An 18,570-nucleotide genomic window follows, 5' to 3' on the forward strand; every position below is an offset into this window, starting at 1 on the left:
AAAATAACACAAGGTTCCTAGTATTAATCACCACACAATCAACACATTCCACCTCAAACATGCCTAGCATTGTGGGTTACACAAATGCTATATGGCCAAAATATGATTAATACTAAACCTGGTAAAAATAACACTAGGTTCCTAGTATTAATCGCAAATTAACACAATCATTCATATTCCAGAATCTAGCATAAAGACTAATTCCAGAATACCTAACTATCCACAACTTAGCGATATCATCTAAGCATTCCGCATTCGCTAACTAACCAATCAACCTAACCATTAGCATGCTACTACGGTTCTCAAACAATAACAAGCATGCCATCAACTCAATCAACATAACCTCAATTATTCAAACCGTTACTCAGTTAGACCCGGTCACCTGCCATGATCCAACTTCCAAGTAACGGGACCCTGCATGAAAACAACTCAGCAATCAATCGATTATAACTCACAGTTTTTGGTTGACCGTGGCCTTGACCCCAAACCCGACTTCTGCGATCCGAACCCTTCCTCGACCTTCTCAAGTAGACCCACGTCCAGACTGATCTTGAACTGGTCTCCACTAGAACTGATCTCTCTTCACTTGAACAGAACCTTCTCCAGGTGCTGACTCAAAATCAGCAGAGTAACTGTTCTCGAAAACTGCCTAAATCGCTCGAAAACTATCGAAACTCAATCATTCTTTCTTTGCTTTCTCCCTCACGTTTTGAACTGACTTTCAAGTGTTCGGAATGTGTTCAAATGAGAGGGGGTCGTGGGCTATTTATAGGAAACAGCAACCAATCAGAAACAAGCCGTGTGGCAGCCCGTGTGTCGCTTCGCATGGCTCCGGACGCATGCGTGGCGACACCTCATGCTCCACATGGCTAGCTGCATGTCTCAGTCTCATGCAGGATGACACACCCACGTCCAGATGGCCAGCTGCATGACTGAAGTGCATGCAGGTTGACACACCATCTCACACATGGCTGGCCGCATGCTTCGGTTGCATGCATCGCAACACCTCGTGCTTGGCAGTTCCACCTCGTGCTTCTATGTGTCACTCCGCATGCTGTGATCATTTTTTCTGCAACACCTCATGCTTCTCTTGCCACATACCATGCCAGGCAGTTGCCACCACGTCCTGATCTTATAGATCGAGCCACCTCGAGCTTCTCGGTCCATTCGTCCAATTTTGGCTTTTCCGGTGAATTTTTCGTCCCACGATCAATCCCAATATTTTTCGACGCCCGTTCTGATGATCTGATTATTTTTAATAAACTCCAAATGATCCTAACTTGTTGGAAAATATTTCCCGAGTTTCCGGCTTCTTCGAAAAATTCCATAATACCGAAATTAGGGTTTTTCGCCCAATTTCCGATCTTCCTGTTGTGCTTCCAAAAGTGTCATGCTTCAAACGTCCTTTGAGTAAATATACCACATTGTCTAACCATTGTCTAGAGGGATGCTTGACTCATGGTTCAGACAAAAATAATCTGATCGTCCGCGACTCGACCACCCAAAAGATACTCGACCATTCTTTTTTTTTATTTAGTGGTTTTTTTTTATGGGTTTCTACAACCACGGTCTCTGGGCCTTCTTCGGAATCAGGAAGGTAACCCCGGTTCCTCTGCACGCTCTCAGTAATATCTTCACACTACTAGGAGTCGAACGAGTCTCCTCGACGTTCTCCCACGATTGTCCCTCCACAGTAGGAGAACGTATCAACTCCGGCGCTAGCGCTGGAGGGTCCTTGAATATATTATGGGGGTGCAAGCAACATGGAGTGAAGTCAGGGTGAGGAATTTCTCCTTCGCTAACTCCGCCTTGGCCATCTCTCGCAACTAATGCAGTACTCTCCCTCTCCTCGCGAAGCTGATGCCCCGAATCAGCAACAAGGACTCGCTGAGGCGTATCCATGTTCGTTTTATCCATTATGGCATCGCGATGAATCGTTTCGAAATCTGGAGAAGAATTCGACTCGACGACTCGCGCAGGACTCGATTCGGACCCTTTCGCCACCGCCTTCCCTTCCTGTTCTCTGGAAAGCCTACCGCCCGACGACATTCTGAAAATCTAAAGACTACGAAGCTAGAGAGAGAAGCAGAGAGGAAGAGAGAGAAAGTACCTGTGAATCGGATGAAGAATGAAGAAATTGTGAGGCGCCGCACGCCCCGAGGCGTCATCATTAGACCTAGATGGGCCTATATGGGCCCATTTAGGCGCGGGTAGCTCACCAAGTTTCGCGATGGTTCAACTTCTCGAGGTAAACCAAGACCGGTTTATACCAAGATCAGCGGTCGTAATCGAAACCTAAGAAAACCACCGGTTCGGACCAAACCAACGAAACCAACGAAACCACAAACAAGCAAGCTATCCGCACAGTCGAGGAGTCGAATGAGATCGTGTGTCTAGAACAATTGTCTTGCAAACCCTACTTCCAAAATTCGCTGAGTTAGTTACGCTACTCACCAGCGAACTGGGGGGACTTACTGTTTGGTATGGGCCCGACCCTCCCAAAAGGCCCGCATGATAATTGTCCAAACACATGGTCGCAACAAATAAACTCGGCTCGTCGAGTCGCAAGCCGGTGATCGGCTCCACTTTAGACTACTTTTAGCCTACAGAAGCAAGCGGTCGGAAGTCACCGGCTCGACGACTCAGATCAGCAGCCCGACACCTCGGCCCAATCGTCGAGGAGGCCCACTAAGTCAAGACGAATTAGGTCAATAGGAGACCGTCTATAAAAGGAAGAGGAGGGGCAACGATTAGAGGATCCGCAAATTACTACACTCACTTTCGGCTAGATCTAGAGTTTCGTATCTTATCTTCTCGCCGACTTGTACGGTCCGACGAACTAGCTTTCGCCAGACTAATTCCGATCACTCTCTTTCCCCTTTTTGTAACTCCGTTTCGACTCGTTGATCTAATAAAACGCGTCTTTGTCTTGACCCACCGACGAGAACTCGTCTCTTTCTCTTTACTAGTTTATGGACAGTCTCGGTTCAAAGAGGATGTTCTTAAATTTCCATAACATAACCAGCTTGATGTGCTCTTAACTACCAAACTTTCTTCTATTTACCTTAGTTTCCCTGGGAAATCCAAAGAAGCTTCGGGCAAAACCAACGAAACATCTTCCATCGTCTGTCTGGCTCTTTTGTCTTCAGCAACATCAGCTTCAAAGACAAATCCTTTCTTCTCCCCGCTTATACAGCTAGCAACGGAGGCTATGACTTCTTCACCTCTGGGAATCTCCTGCTTCTCGTCTTCTGCGTCACTGGATATTTTCAGATCTTTAGTATTATCACATCCGGTCTCCTCTGACTTCTTCGCCTTCTTCAGTGGAGATATCAAATCCTCGCTGGAAAGAGAGTCAGCAGCGTGTTTTTGGTTACGTTTCTCCATTGCAGCTAAACTAGTTTCCTTCGCTCTGTTTTGTTTCCCGACAAACTAATCTTAGCCGCCGTGCGGAGGTTCGTTAAGACAAAGTTACAAGAATTTATAATGTTAGCACGCATAATATATATTTGTTTCAATTTAGCCCCTACATTTTTGTTCACACGGATTTCAGATCGGTTTATTTAGTTAAAGGAGTCGGATCTAAAACCCTGAGGGCTTTTCCTCTCTTTATCCCATTAGGGATTCCCTATTGTGTCTAATCATCGTTTTGGGGGGGGGGGGGGGGGGGGGGGGGGGGAAGTTATAACAAGGGATATGCAAATGCTACGAGGAGTTATAAAAGCATTACTTTTCTTCAAATTTTACCATAACAACAATAACACCAACAATGTTTAATAGAAAAAGTACAAATACACACTTTCACAAACCAGTAATTGGAAGTACAGACTTACAAGACGCTTAAATGAAACAAAGTTAAGAGAGACGGTGTTTAACGAGCAGTGATGATCCCCATTATCTTGGATAGTTTCGACCGAGCTTTTCCATGAACCATATGTGTTTGTGTGAAGTGAAGAAGATATGTCCGATCACCAGTCCACAGAACACACCAGGTCCGAAGGCTATTGCAGCTGCTATCCAGCTCAACACTTCTTCTGACTCTTCGGATGAAAATTCGTCGAAATGTTGGGAATCTCCCGATGTAGGATGAGGAACATGGATATCTCCGCAGATTTCCTCGAGACCATAGAGTCCAAGGTTGTCCTGGAATGAAGAACAAGGTTGTCTTTGAAACTGAGTGCTTCTTGGAACCTGACCTTGGAGAAGGTTGTGGGAGAAGTCCAAGTATGACACAAAGGAGAGGTTGGCAAGATCACGAGGAATATTACCCGAAAGGTTATTGTGAGAGAGGTCTAGTGCCTCGAGATTTGTTATATTTGCCAAGGAAGAAGGGATATTGCCTGTAAATGCATTTCTTGAAAAGTTGACATGGCGCAAATCCTTCAACAAGCCAACTGATTTGGGAATCCGTCCACTGAATTTGTTTCCAGCAAAATCGACGGCTTTAAATGCAAGAAAGATCCGTAGAAACTCTGTGTTGATACCTTTATACATCATATCCATCGAATCATCATACATGTCTTTTTCGCCCATGTATAACGAATCTGGACGGCCTTCGTCTGTAGGATCCTCATACCATTCGGTTTTATTTCTCCACACAGATGACATTTCATGCCAATTCACAAAATAATTTGGTGGCAATGTCCCATTGAAGCTATTGTGCGATATGTCGATGACTCGCAGACTTGGAAACCCAAAATGTGAAGAGATTGGACCATAAAATGCATTTGATCCGAGAAACAGAACACGTAATGATCCCAAAGATCCCAACCAAGATGGAAACGTGTCCTTGAACTTGTTTCCTTTCAGATTCAGATATTGCATAGCCTTGCAGTTGATCAATGATTTTGGAAGCTTACTCACTAGCTGGTTACGGCTAATGACTAGTGATCGTAACTTTGCTAAAGATGTCTGGAAGGAATCCGCTCAAACTGTTGTTTTTTATAATTATATCGTGAAGAGAAGCAATGCAATTCGTCAAACATGAAGGAATGGAACCAGAGAGATGGTTGTTTGACAGATCTAACAATGCTAATGATGTACACTTACAGATCCATCGGGGAAATAGTCCTCGGAGTGAATTTGACTCAAGATCAACAGCTACAACTTGAAGTGAATTTGAACTACTTCCACTGACAATAGCTTGCAGTAATTCCTCGAAGCTACTGAAAGAATTATGAGAAAGCAGCAAGGTTTCTATCCTCCACAAGAAACTCGGTACTTGACCTTCCAACTTATTGTAAGAGAGATCCAGATTGTAGAGGGTGACTAATTTGGACATAGATCTAGGGATTGGCCCAATGAAGCTGTTATTGCTAAGATCTAAACCCACGAGTTTGAGAAATCGAGATATAGATTCTGGGATTGGTCCATTGAAGTTGTTAGAAGCAAGGTTTAGCCATTCTAACTTAGACGATGAGGATGTATTCCCAAACTCTAAGGGTCCCTCAAACTGGTTTCCACTCAAAAAAACCTCTTTTAGTGAAGGAATCGTAAACAGGGATATAGGGACATTCCCGACAAAAGAGTTCCATCCCACGTCAAATTGTACCAAGTTACGGAATCCACTCATGTTAGATGGAAACTTGGATTTGAAATGATTATAGGAAAGGTCTAACTTGGACAGGCTGGTTAAATTTTGTAGTATACGAGGTAATTCTTCACTGGATAATTGATTGTCTATGAGAGATAAATAGGACAGCTTGTTTAAATTGGCAAAGGAACTAGGAATGTTACCACTAAAATTGTTTGAGCCCAAACTCATAAATGTTAGTTGGTCTAGGTTGCCAATTGAAGGCGGAATTTCATTTTTGAAGTGATTCCCACTAAGACCAAGATATGTGAGACAGGATAAGTTTACTAGTGAAGATGTAATTTCACCTGTCAAGTGATTCCCACTAAGATCAAGATATGTGCGACGAGACAAGTTTCCTAGTGAAGATGTAATTTCACTTGTCAAGTGATTCTCACTAAGATCAAGATATGTGAGACGAGACAAGTTTCTTAGTGAAGATGGAATTTCACCTACCAAGTTATTGTAAGAAAGGTCAAGATGCCTGAGATGAGAGAGAGTTCCTAGTGAAGAAGGAATCTCTCCTCTGAGATAGCAACCACTAAGGGTTAGGTGGTGAAGATGTTGGAGTTTTAAAAGACTAGTGAACGGATGATATTATATTATTTGCTTTTCTTAGATGTTAAAAGTGTAGAAGCCGGAAAACCGGACTGACATAAACGATAGAATAAAAGCGATGTTAAGGAAATAAACGAATGTAAAAGACGAATACAAGAACGATAAGAAATCGTATTCGCAAAGAGACATGGAGTCGAGATATGATCTCTTTCCTTAACACAAAATATTCGCTCCGTTAGTGAGACGGGACTGTACGAATATAGAGTCCCAGGATACAACCATGGCAGACGAATCACGCCTCACTCGTGATCGCCCTATCGAACTATAAACTCTACGAAACACTCTCTAGACTTACGTTGAGGGATCTGGTGATTTTTGTTGCGTAAAAACTTAAAGAAAAATGAAGGAGGAGACGAGTTTTTAAAGAAGAGAAGACGAGCCATTTTCCGTAACTAATGCCGCACGTGCGCACGTTGGCGGAAATCTCGCGAGGATCTCGGAGGCGAGGCGTTACGAAACTTCCTCCGCAAGAACTTTTCTCGTTTAAACTTATCGTCAAGAAGAGAGACAGCGTGTTGTTTTTAAACGAACTACGTGTTGTTTAAAATAAAATGCATGTCGTTTTTTGGGAATTAAATGGCAAAACTTTGAGCTCAACTTGGTCCAAAAAGAATATTCTTATCGGGCTCGGGCCCGAGGCCCAAGACCCGAGGCCCGAGCCGAGCCGGCCGGACGGCGGCGGCGGCGCGCGCGTGGGGAGCTCTCTCTTCCTCTGAGCAGTTTAACCTCTCATGTCATGAAGACATATATATACTCCTCAAAATCAACTCTCCCAACCAATATGGGATGTTGTTAACTTCATTTCATTAAAGCCAACAAGGCTTTTTATAAGAACCCATAGGCCCATTTGTTTTCACATTTTGCCATATATTATTTGAGCCATTAGGCTTAATAATTAGGCCCAACAATCCCCCACATGAAAAGAAATGACTCTTCTAAAACATATGCAGACTAAATGCAGACTCGATAGACTTTAAAAACTATACTTATTCTAATCTTTACTAGACTAGACAAACTTATCGAGAGTGTTTGCGAAAAATTCACTGTGTTTGAGTTGGTGGCATTTTTAAGCCTTGAACCACTCATAGTTAATATCTGTCGGGTTTACTTTACCAGAAGGTGAACATGATGTCTTGAACCAACCGGTGTTTTATGTAAACCGAGACAACAGGCATAACGCAGCTTCATTTTCTCGTAGAACTTAGTTCTCTATTGTGTTCATTGTGGCCCTGAACTATTCCTGGTTTTCATGAGTGAACTTAGAGAATATAGCCTTGCATTCATTCTCCTAGAAACGGCCCCATTTCACACTCATTAGGTGATTGACCATGAAAAGTATTGAGTAATACCCCGCTTAGAAGCTATGGAATCATTAAAAGCTTATGCTTATCCTTCACACATTTGTTAGCACTTTTATCATCTTAGGAGCTGGGAATAGACTACTTTGTCTCAAGTGCTTTGGTTAGATTCTGTTTGATTTTGTTTTCCCTTTGAACCTACGTCTTGGGATCTCCAGTCATGATAGGTAGGGTTGCCATCAAGCATCCTCATTCGTTATAGGCTTTAAACCCATTCCTTTTGATGATTTAGCAACAACATCTCGTGGCAAACCTTTAGTAAATGGATCCGCTAGGTTGTCAGCCGATTTGATGTAGTCTATTGTGATTACACCAGTTGAGATAAGTTGTCTAATGGTTTTATGTCGTCTTCTGATGTGACGAGATTTTCCATTGTAGAGATTATTCTGAGCCCGAGCTATTGCTGATTGACTATCACAATGTATGCGTATAGCTGGCACAGGTTTCTCCCACATAGGAATATCTTCCAAAAAATTTCTAAGCCATTCAGCTTCTTCTGCTGCTTTGTCTAAGGCTATGAACTCAGATTCCATGGTAGATCTGGCTAACACTGTTTGTTTGGTAGATTTCCATGATATTGCTGCTCCTCCTAGTGTAAAGACATATCCACTCGTGGATTTTGAGTTTTTAGAATCTGATATCCAGTTAGCATCACTGTATCCTTCTAAAACTGCTGGTTCTTTACCATAGTGAAGCCCAAAATCTTTGGTGTAGCGCAAGTAATTGAGTACCCTCGTTATAGCTTTCCAGTGTGTATGACCTGGATTACTTGTATATCGACTAAGTACGTTTACTGCATGCGCCAGATCCGGTCTAGTACAATTGGTCAAGTACATGAGACTTCCGATCACACGTGCATACTCGTTTTGTGAAACCGCTTCACCTGAATTCTTTGTCAAGTGCATTTGGGGATCTAACGGAGTTTTCGCCGTACTATTAGAGTAATTTTTAAATCTCTCTAATATTGTTTGAGCATAATGAGATTGGGTTAAGATAATTCCGTTTGAATTTCTTGTGACTTTAACCCCGAGAATTACATCTACTAATCCCAAGTCTTTCATCTCAAATGTCCCTTTGAGCATGTTCTTTGTTTGATTGATAATGTCTTTATTGCTTCCAATAATGAGCATATCATCTACATATAGACATAGCAAAACATACGCATTTTTGGTAGTTTTGTAGTATATGCATTTGTCACATTCATTAATTTTGAAACCATTTGACATCATTGTATTGTCAAATTTTTCGTGCCATTGTTTAGGAGCTTGTTTAAGCCCATAAAGTGACTTTACAAGTCGACATACTTTGTCTTCCTGTCCGGGAATGACAAAACCTTCAGGTTGTTTCATGTAAATTTCCTCTTCTAAATCACCATTTAGAAAAGCAGTTTTTACATCCATTTGATGGATTTCTAGGTCTCTTAAGGCTGCGATTGCTATCATCAGTCTTATTGATGTTATTCTCGTCACTGGAGAATATGTATCAAAATAGTCAAGGCCTTCCTTTTGTCGGAATCCTTGAACTACAAGCCTAGACTTGTATTTTCCACCAGGTTTTCGTGTCATTATCCATTTATTCCCTAATGCTTTGCAGCCAGGTGGTAAATCCGTTATGTAATAAGTATAATTTTGCATGATCGAATCAAATTCACTCCTGACCGCTTCGTTCCAGAATGGAGCTTCTGGTGAAGCCATGGCTTCTGCCAAAGTTTTTGGAACATTTTCTACTAAAAATGCCATTAGGAAATCTTCTCCAAAAGATTTTTCCTTCCGAGCTCTTTTGCTCCTTCGAGGTTCATCTTTTTCTTCATTTTCTGAAATATCATTTATAGAAATCTCGACGTTTGTCTCAGTTTCTGAGTTTTTGTCATTGTCTCTTTCTTCTCGAGTTCGTTTTGAACCTTGTTTTTCCTTATATGGAAAAATATTTTCAAAGAAAGATGCATTTCTTGATTCCATGACTGTATTTTCATGAATGTCTGATATTTCAGATTTATGTACCAGAAATCGATAAGCATTACTGTTATGTGCATATCCGATGAAGATGCAATCCACTGTTTTAGGTCCAATAGTGACCTTCTTTGGTGGCGGTACTGCAACTTTTGCCAGGCACCCCCACACTTTGAGGTATTTATACGAAGGTAAATTACCTTTCCATAATTCATATGGAGTTTTGCCAGTTACTTTGTGTGGAATTTTGTTGAGGATATAATTAGTGGTAAGCAATGCTTCCCCCCACATGTTCTGGGGTAACCCAGATTCCTGCAACATTGCATTCATCATCTCTTTTAGAGTTCGATTTTTGCGTTCAGCAACTCCATTAGATTCTGGTGAGTAAGGAGCTGTAGTTTGATGGATTATTCCATGTTCTTTACAGAATGCATTGAATGGACCATCATACTCGCCTCCTCTGTCGCTTCTAACTACTTTAATAGTTGTTTTAAGCTGATTTTCGACCTCGAGTTTAAATTCTTTAAATTTTTCTAAGGTTTCGTCTTTGCTATGTAATAAATATACATAACAATATTTTGTGCAGTCATCTATGAAGGTCACAAAGTACTTTTTCCCACCTCTAGTTTGTAAGTATTTTAAATCACATAAATCTGTGTGAATTAAATCTAGAGGTTTATTAGTTCTTTCAACACGAGGTGATGGCGTTTTCGTGAGCTTAGCCTGTACGCATACTTCACATTTTTGTTTACTTGTTTTGCATTTAGGAATTAGATTTAAATTCATTAATCTTTGTATAGATTTGTAGTTTACATGGCCTAATCTTTCATGCCATATATTAAAAGACTCAACCAAATAAGCAACTGGCTCTTTCTTATTCATTGAAACTTTTGAAGCTACAACTTTCGGAGGGACTGTCATTACATTCAACTTGACAAGTCCACCCTTAACATACCCTCTTCCCAAATACATCCCATTTTTCCTAATCACGAGCTTGTCCGCCTCAAAATTTGTGGCGAATCCATTCTTGCTGAGCAAGGTTCCCGAGACCAGGTTCTTCCTCATGTCAGGCACATGCTTCACATTCGTCAGAGTGACCTCATGTCCAGATGTCATCTTCAAAATCACATTGCCGCGTCCTTCAATCTTGGAGACTGCAGTGTTTCCCATCTTGAGCTTCTCCTCAGTCATGCTTTTCTGATAGGTGCTGAACATCGCCCTATCGGTGCAAATGTGGGTGGTTGCACCAGTGTCATACCACCATTCCTTGGGGTTGTTGCTTTCAACCATGTTGGCTTCAGTCACCACAGCAACGAGATCCTCCTCTGTGAGATTTGCCTGAGCCTTCTCATCCTTGATCTTTTTGCGACACTCAACAGTCTTGTGCCCCACTTTGTGGCAGTAGTGACATTTCCCCCTGAACTTCTCCACATTCGCATTCGCATTGATTTCAATGCCTTTGTTCTTGAAGTTTTTTCCAGAAGCCTTCAGGGCTGCAGCAGTTTTGGAAGGCTTGGCAGGAGAATGGGCGTGTGCCTTTCCTTTGCCTTTGTGCTCAGCCATGTTGACACTGTGCTCCTTAGCAGTGACCTTGTCAGCAATTCGGTTTCTGGATTCCATCTGAAGCCTCATGATGAGCTCCTCGAGCCCCATCTTCTTCTTCTTGTGCTTCAAGTAGTTCTTGAAATCCGCATAGCTTGGAGGAAGCTTTTCAATGAAGCTGAGAGTTGTGAATGTCTCGCAGATGGACATTCCTTCAGCAGCGATTTCATGGCAAATGAGCTGAAGCGCTTCCACCTGATCCATGATGGGTTTTGAATCCACCATTTTGAAGTCGTGGAACTTTGAGACCACATACTTCTGGCAGCCAGCGTCCTCACCTCTGTACTTCTTGTCCAGTGATCTCCATAGCTCTTTCGCCGTGGGGATCTCACAGTAGACACGGTACAATGGGTCAATGAGACGACCCAAAATGTAACCTTTGCAGATGAAGTCGGAATGCACCCATATGTCAACAGTTGCAAGACTGTGAACATCATCAATCCCGTACGGAATCAGGGGCTTGTCCTCCTGGATGAACTTGTCCAGTTTCATCGTTGTCAGGAAGAACATCATCTTCTTCTGCCACGTTTTGAAGCCTTTGCCATCAAACTTGTCTGGCATCAGTCCTTGAGTGAACAAGCTAGGTACAGCCGGAGGAGTTTGAACTGCCACCGGACCACTTGCAGTTGCTGATACTGAACCCGTCTGATAAAGACCAGCACCGAATAGGCTACGGCGAGTGGTTTCATCAGCAGCATTTCCCGCAGGGAGGATAGTGCTCGTTGTTGCTGCAGCGGTTGTCACGCCAGTTGCATCAGTTGCTGCAGCGTTGAGTGGAGTCTGAATGACATCCGTGGTGTCAATGGGGGTGTTGTTATCGTTTGTCATTTTTCTGTAGAGAAAACATGAAAAAACGGATTAGTACTCCATTCAACAAATAACATATTATTTTAAAGAAAATAATAGTCTAAAATCGATGTTCATTTTTGGTATTTGAACCAAATCATATCGATATAAGTCTGGAAAAAACGTTTTGCAAACTCGCTTAAAAGCGTTCGCAGAAACCATTTTTATAGACTTAGAATGTTTCACAAACTCGCTTAAGAAAACGGTTACTGAAACGATTCATGTATATAACGTTTGAAGAATGTATCAACGTTTTGCGAAAATGCTAGAAAGCAATCCGCAAAGCGTAATGAAATAAACCAGAAACGTTTCGCGGAAGTGCTCTAAGGCAAATCGCAAACACATTTAGGCAGAAACGTTTCGCGGATAAGCGTATAGCAAATCGCAAACATCGTTGTGAGATAAGAACAAAACGTTTCGCGGAAATGCTAGAAAGCAAATCGCAAACACGGTTCCAAAACCCGTTTCTATTAATCGTTTATCAACCCGATTAAAGCTTTAAACATAAAGCGATTTTGAGTTAAGATTGTAGAAGCCGGAAAACCGGACTGACATAAACGATAGAATAAAAGCGATGTTAAGGAAATAAACGAATGTAAAAGACGAATACAAGAACGATAAGAAATCGTATTCGCAAAGAGACATGGAGTCGAGATATGATCTCTTTCCTTAACTCAAAATATTCGCTCCGTTAGTGAGACGGGACTGTACGAATATAGAGTCCCAGGATACAACCATGGCAGACGAATCACGCCTCACTCGTGATCGCCCTATCGAACTATAAACTCTACGAAACACTCTCTAGACTTACGTTGAGGGATCTGGTGATTTTTGTTGCGTAAAAACTTAAAGAAAAATGAAGGAGGAGACGAGTTTTTAAAGAAGAGAAGACGATCCATTTTCCGTAACTAATGCCGCACGTGCGCACGTTGGCGGAAATCTCGCGAGGATCTCGGAGGCGAGGCGTTACGAAACTTCCTCCGCAAGAACTTTTCTCGTTTAAACTTATCGTCAAGAAGAGAGACAGCGTGTTGTTTTTAAACGAACTACGTGTTGTTTAAAATAAAATGCATGTCGTTTTTTGGGAATTAAATGGCAAAACTTTGAGCTTAACTTGGTCCAAAAAGAATATTCTTATCGGGCTCGGGCCGAAGCCCGAGCCGGCCGGACGGCGGCGGCGGCGCGCGCGTGGGAGCTCTCTCTTCCTCTGAGCAGTTTAACCTCTCATGTCATGAAGACATATATATACTCCTCAAAATCAACTCTCCCAACCAATGTGGGATGTTGTTAACTTCATTTCATTAAAGCCAACAAGGCTTTTTATAAGAACCCATAGGCCCATTTGTTTTCACATTTTGCCATATATTATTTGAGCCATTAGGCTTAATAATTAGGCCCAACAAAAAGCAAGTCTGAAATTACTTTAATTCGATGTAACATACGTCGTATGACAACTATCAACATCAAGCCTCAAGTTGTTGAAGTGGTTGCCGAATATGTTGTCCTTCCCAATACAAAACTATACCAGAGCATCCTCATCTGCAGTGAGCAGCATTATTTTATACACTAGCTGCATGGTTTAGTTATACATCTGTTCTTCATTGTAGAGTTCCAAACCTCTTTGAGTCTCCCGGGAGATCAAGTAGTAGGCTGGTTAAACCAACAATTAAAAACCGATTAATAACACAAATATAAATCTAAATACCGAAAAGTTTTAACTGTGTAACCACACATAAAATTTATCTGTGATGTGATGAGATAGTAGTATACACATCGAATCAGAAATATTTTCTAGATATAATTGGTTTCAACCTATTTGTACAATATTCAAAGTTTTGCTTGATTTTCTTTCATAATAAAACGTGTATATGATGTCCATATTACTCCTGCTTATACTTGTATGAACTCTAGTTATAATATATCTGCAAGTAATTGTGGATTATGACATGAGAGTTTCAAAGAGGCAAAGATATATGTGAGGTAAGATTTTGATAGTCCTAAAAGTTTTGGCTTCTATGCAGATTGATTGACTAATGACAGTCGTTTGATGTCTTGCAGGCTATGGAGCAAACAAAGTTGACCGGGATACCTTTTTGAAACATTTGCATTTTTTGAAGCTTATAAAAACTATGATGATTTAAGAAAATGGAAAGGCTGGTTGAGTCATGTCTCAGACAGCATACACTGAAGGTGAAACTCTTGTTTATTCTCAATTGGTATAAAAAGTTTGTATTATAGAATAACTGGTTATTTGACTTGAATATAATATACATTGTATTCTTAGATTGAGAGACAGACTTATGACATGCTTCAATACCACCCTCATCCACATGATTTTCAACACGCATCCTGACCACTCCATTGCTCTTACTTCATGGGTCTGCAGCGTAAACAAGGAGTTAAAGCAGCACAAGGCGAGAAATTTGACATCAGAAGAACCGTTGAGGGGTTTAAACACACTATTAACGGTTACATGTTGTGGATTCCCGGGATGGTTTCTCCTACAGAAAGTTCAGCTACTACTACTACTACTGAAGCGAGTTCTGAAAGTAAAGGTAACTCTAACAGTCCAGGAGATGGGAAGAAGAGAAAACGAGGAGACGATGAGACACTCACCGATCAATTGAGGAACTCCAAACACTTGCTGTTTCAGTGCTTTTAGAAGATGGTGAAGGCGGGAGCCCGAGTCCATCTGTTGTATCCATTTGCTCAAGTCCTATTAAAGATTATTGTAGAAATGGTAATTCTGATTCCATCAGTAAGGATCCACCAGAGAATGTTGCTGTTCTTAGTAATGATACACCAGACTCTCAGCCAATAGAGAAGAAACAGAGGAGCTTAAAGACAGTTTTGATATTGGAAATCAAGTGACTGAGCAGATTTGTAATAAAGACGCAATCTCGAATGCTACTGCAATTATTCCTCTAAATGGTTCACCATTCTCTAATGGAGCACCGGAATTGGAGGTTCTTTTTCTGTGATTAATTTCCATACATAAGCTGGTCTCTCGATCTTGTTATTGTGTGATTTTTTTCTCCCTTTTCTTAAAGGTTCTTCCAATGCGACAGCCCTGAGGTGACGCATAGAGCTTCAGTACAACAGCGAAAACTGATAATCAAGTAGGTGTTTTGTATTTCTCTACTTTATTTGACTGTATTTATCGGATTTGACAATGTTTGCTTGCTCTTTGCAGGTTAAACTTCACATCTATAGGCAAAACCAACGGCAAGTAATTACTGGTGTCGCCTACATCTCCAAGAATCTCAGAGCTTATCCAAATTTGAGATGTCAAGTTGAAGAGTTCTTCTTACTTTTATGTACAAGAAGATTTTTATATTATATGCTTTTATCTACTCTATTAAAACAGAGTCTACTTTTTATCTACTTAAAAATGTTGTCATTTAAGTTTTGGACTTATTCACATTTCATTATAAATAAATACTAGGTTAGCGCGGGATCAACATTATATATAAAAATTATTTTATGTATTAAATATTTTTACATATTATGAAATAATAAATATATACTAAATAATTAAAAGTCAGTAACTATTAAATATATAATTAAATTGATGCGAAAATATAAATCAATTTTATTAATCCAAATTTTTTTTTTATATTTGATAGGATATGTTATTAAATTTAAATGATGCTAACATAGATAATATATTTTAGTATATTTTTAATATTAATGTCTATTAAATGATGATTTCTACTCATATAGTTTTTTTAATCATTTGTATCTTTTATAGAAAAAATAACAAATCATTTGTATATTTCCAAACATAAAATTTTTTATCTACTCATTAAGTATAAAGCCCAGGTCGTTGCAAGAGGGTTAAGTCAGAGAGAGGGAGTAGACTACAATGAGATGTTCTCACCTGTGGTCAGAGATACTTTCATCAGAGTGTTGCTAGCGCTGGTAGCACGTCAGGACTTGGAGCTTGAGCAATTGGATGTGAAGACAGTGTTTCTTCATGGAGAGCTAGAGGAGATATACATGACTCAGCCGGATGGTTGTCGAGTTCCTGGAAAAGATGACTATGTGTGTACGTTTCAGAAGTCACTTTATGGATTTAAGCAGTCTCCCAGACGATGGTACAAGAGATTCGACAGCTATATATAATCAAGTTGCGGTACATCAGAAGTCCTTATGATTGGTGTGTCTGCGTGAGTAAGTTGAAGGATGCGACATTCATCTGTTTGGTACTCTACGTGGATGACATGTTGTTAGCTGAAGAGAAGTGTGACATCGAAAAGCTGGAGCTTATGGTTTCCGAAGTTGAGATGAAGGACTTGGGTGCAGCAATGAAGATTCTAGGGATGGAGATCTTCAGAGATAGGGAGAAGGAATTGTTCTTGTCACAGAAGGCCTACAGTAATGAGGTGTTGACAAGGTTCGTGATGTCTTCAGATGAACCTATCAGTATTCCGTGCACTGCAAAAGTTCATCTCACCATGTATATGGTTTAGCCCGTTGGGGCATCTGGTCCGCAAGGACACATCTGGTTCGTTGGGACATCTGGTCCGTTGGGACATCTGGTCCGTTGGGGCATCTTGTCTGTTAGGACATCTGGCCCGTTGGGGCGTCTTGTCCGTTAGGACATCTGGCCCGTTGGGGCGTCTTGTCCGTTAGGACATCTGGCCCGTTAGGGCGTCTGGCCCGTTGGGGCATCTGGTCCGTTGGGACGTCTGGTCAGTTGGGACATCTGGCCCGTTGGGGCATCTGGTCCGTTGGGACATCTGGCCCGTTGGGGCATCTGGTCCGCAAGGACATATCTGGTCCGTTGGGACATCTGGCCCGTTGGGGCGTCTGGTCCGTTGAGACATCTGGTCCGTTGGGACATCCGGCTCGTTGGGGCATCTGGTCCGTTGGGACATCTGGTCTATTGGGACATCCGCCCCATTGGGGCATCTGGTCCGTTGGGACGTCTGGTCCATTGGGACATCTGGCCCGTTGGGGCGTCTAGTCCGTTGGGACATCTTGGCCGTTTTTGGGACATCCGGCTGATGACGAATGTCTGGTTCGTCATAGCAACACATCTGGTCCGAAGGGACATCTGAGGCAAAGAGAGCGATGGTACATTTGCCATTGAAGAACGCATCTGGTACATTTGGTGTTAATGGCACATCTGGCACTTGAAAGTGCATCTTGTACATCTGGCGCTGATGGCGCATATGGTACATCTGGCGCAGAGAAACGCATCTGGTACATCTGGCACTTGAAGGTGCATCTGGTACATCTGTTATTGGGAGGATTCAAGTCAAGGTGGAGATTTGTTGATATGCCTTGAATCTTGATGTTACATCTAGGCGATGGATGTTACATGACGTAGATCATACTGACTCGGTTGCATCAAGAGCATTTCATCAAGTTATTATGGATGTTACATCTGATCGTGGGCTTAGGCCCATGAGTCCATAAAATCTAGGATTTTAGATACGGGATGCTACTATATATATCTTGTATTCGAAGTAACCCTAAAATTGCACTCTGTAAGCTTAATATCGCCTCCAATAATAAGATATCTCTTTGCCCGTGGACGTAGCCCTAGGAGTGAACCACGTTAAATATTTGTGTCGTAGTTACATCGCTTTTATTCATCTGTTTCCTCATATGTTCCTTCTCACGTCCTTTACAACACCAACAATGTTTAATAGAACCAAAAGTACAAACACGACGCTCTGACGAATCAGTTATTGGAGTACAGACTTACAAGACGCTTGAAGAAACAAAGTTTAGACTGGTGGGCTTAACGAACAGTGATGATGCCACATTTGTAGTTTCGACTGAACTTCTCCATGAACCATTTGTGTTTGTGTGAAGTGAAGAAGATATGTGCGATCACCAGTCCACAGAACACACCAGGTCCGAAGGCTATTGCAGCTGCTATCCAGTTCAACACTTCTTCGGATAAAAATTCCTCGGACTGTTGTGAGTCTCCCGATGTTGGTTCCGGAACATGTACCGGTCCACAGATTTCCTGGAGACCATAGAGTCCAGGGTTGTCTTCGAACGAAGAACAATGTTGCCTTTGAAACTGAGTGCTTCTTGGAACCTGACCTTGGAGAAGGTTGTGGGAGAAGTCCAAGTATGACACAAAGGAGAGGTTGGCAAGATCACGACGAATATTACCGGAAAGCTTATTGTGAGAGAGGTCTAGTGCCTCGAGCTTCGCTATATTTGCCTAGGATGATGGGATACTGCCTGTAAATGCATTTCTTGAAAAGTTGACATGAATCAATTCCTTCAACAAGCCAATTGATTTAGGGATCTGTGCAGTGAGTTTGTTTCCAGAAACATCGATGGCCTTGAACGCAAGTAAGATCCGTGGAAACTCAGTGTCTACACCTTTGTACATCATATCCATTGAATCCTCAAAATTGAACATAACCCCCATGTATAACGAATACGGAGGATTGCTTTCATCTATGGACACAATCCACATTTGAAGCCAGTTAACAAAATAATCTTGTGGCAATGTTCCATTTAAGCTATTGTGTGATATGTCAATGACTCGCAGACTTGGAAATCCAAAATATGAAGAGATTGGACCACAAAATGCATTTGATCCGAGAATCAGAACACGTAATGATCGCAAAGAACTCAACCAAGATGGAAACGT

General features: G+C 41.5%; 3 pseudogenes; 1 reads left to right on the forward strand and 2 right to left on the reverse strand.

Annotated features, from left to right (window-relative positions):
* Positions 1 to 3,895, reverse strand: part of LOC125587060 — an 81,674-nt pseudogene extending 77,779 nt beyond the window's left edge.
* On the reverse strand, positions 3,895 to 6,229 carry LOC125587061 (annotated as a pseudogene).
* A 7,583-nt stretch (positions 6,230 to 13,812) lies between these two features.
* LOC125587062 lies at positions 13,813 to 15,178 on the forward strand (annotated as a pseudogene).
* Positions 15,179 to 18,570: the final 3,392 nt, after the last annotated feature.

Source organism: Brassica napus, chromosome C5 (assembly GCF_020379485.1).
Source record: "Brassica napus cultivar Da-Ae chromosome C5, Da-Ae, whole genome shotgun sequence".
In the NCBI taxonomy this organism is placed as follows: domain Eukaryota; kingdom Viridiplantae; phylum Streptophyta; class Magnoliopsida; order Brassicales; family Brassicaceae; genus Brassica; species Brassica napus.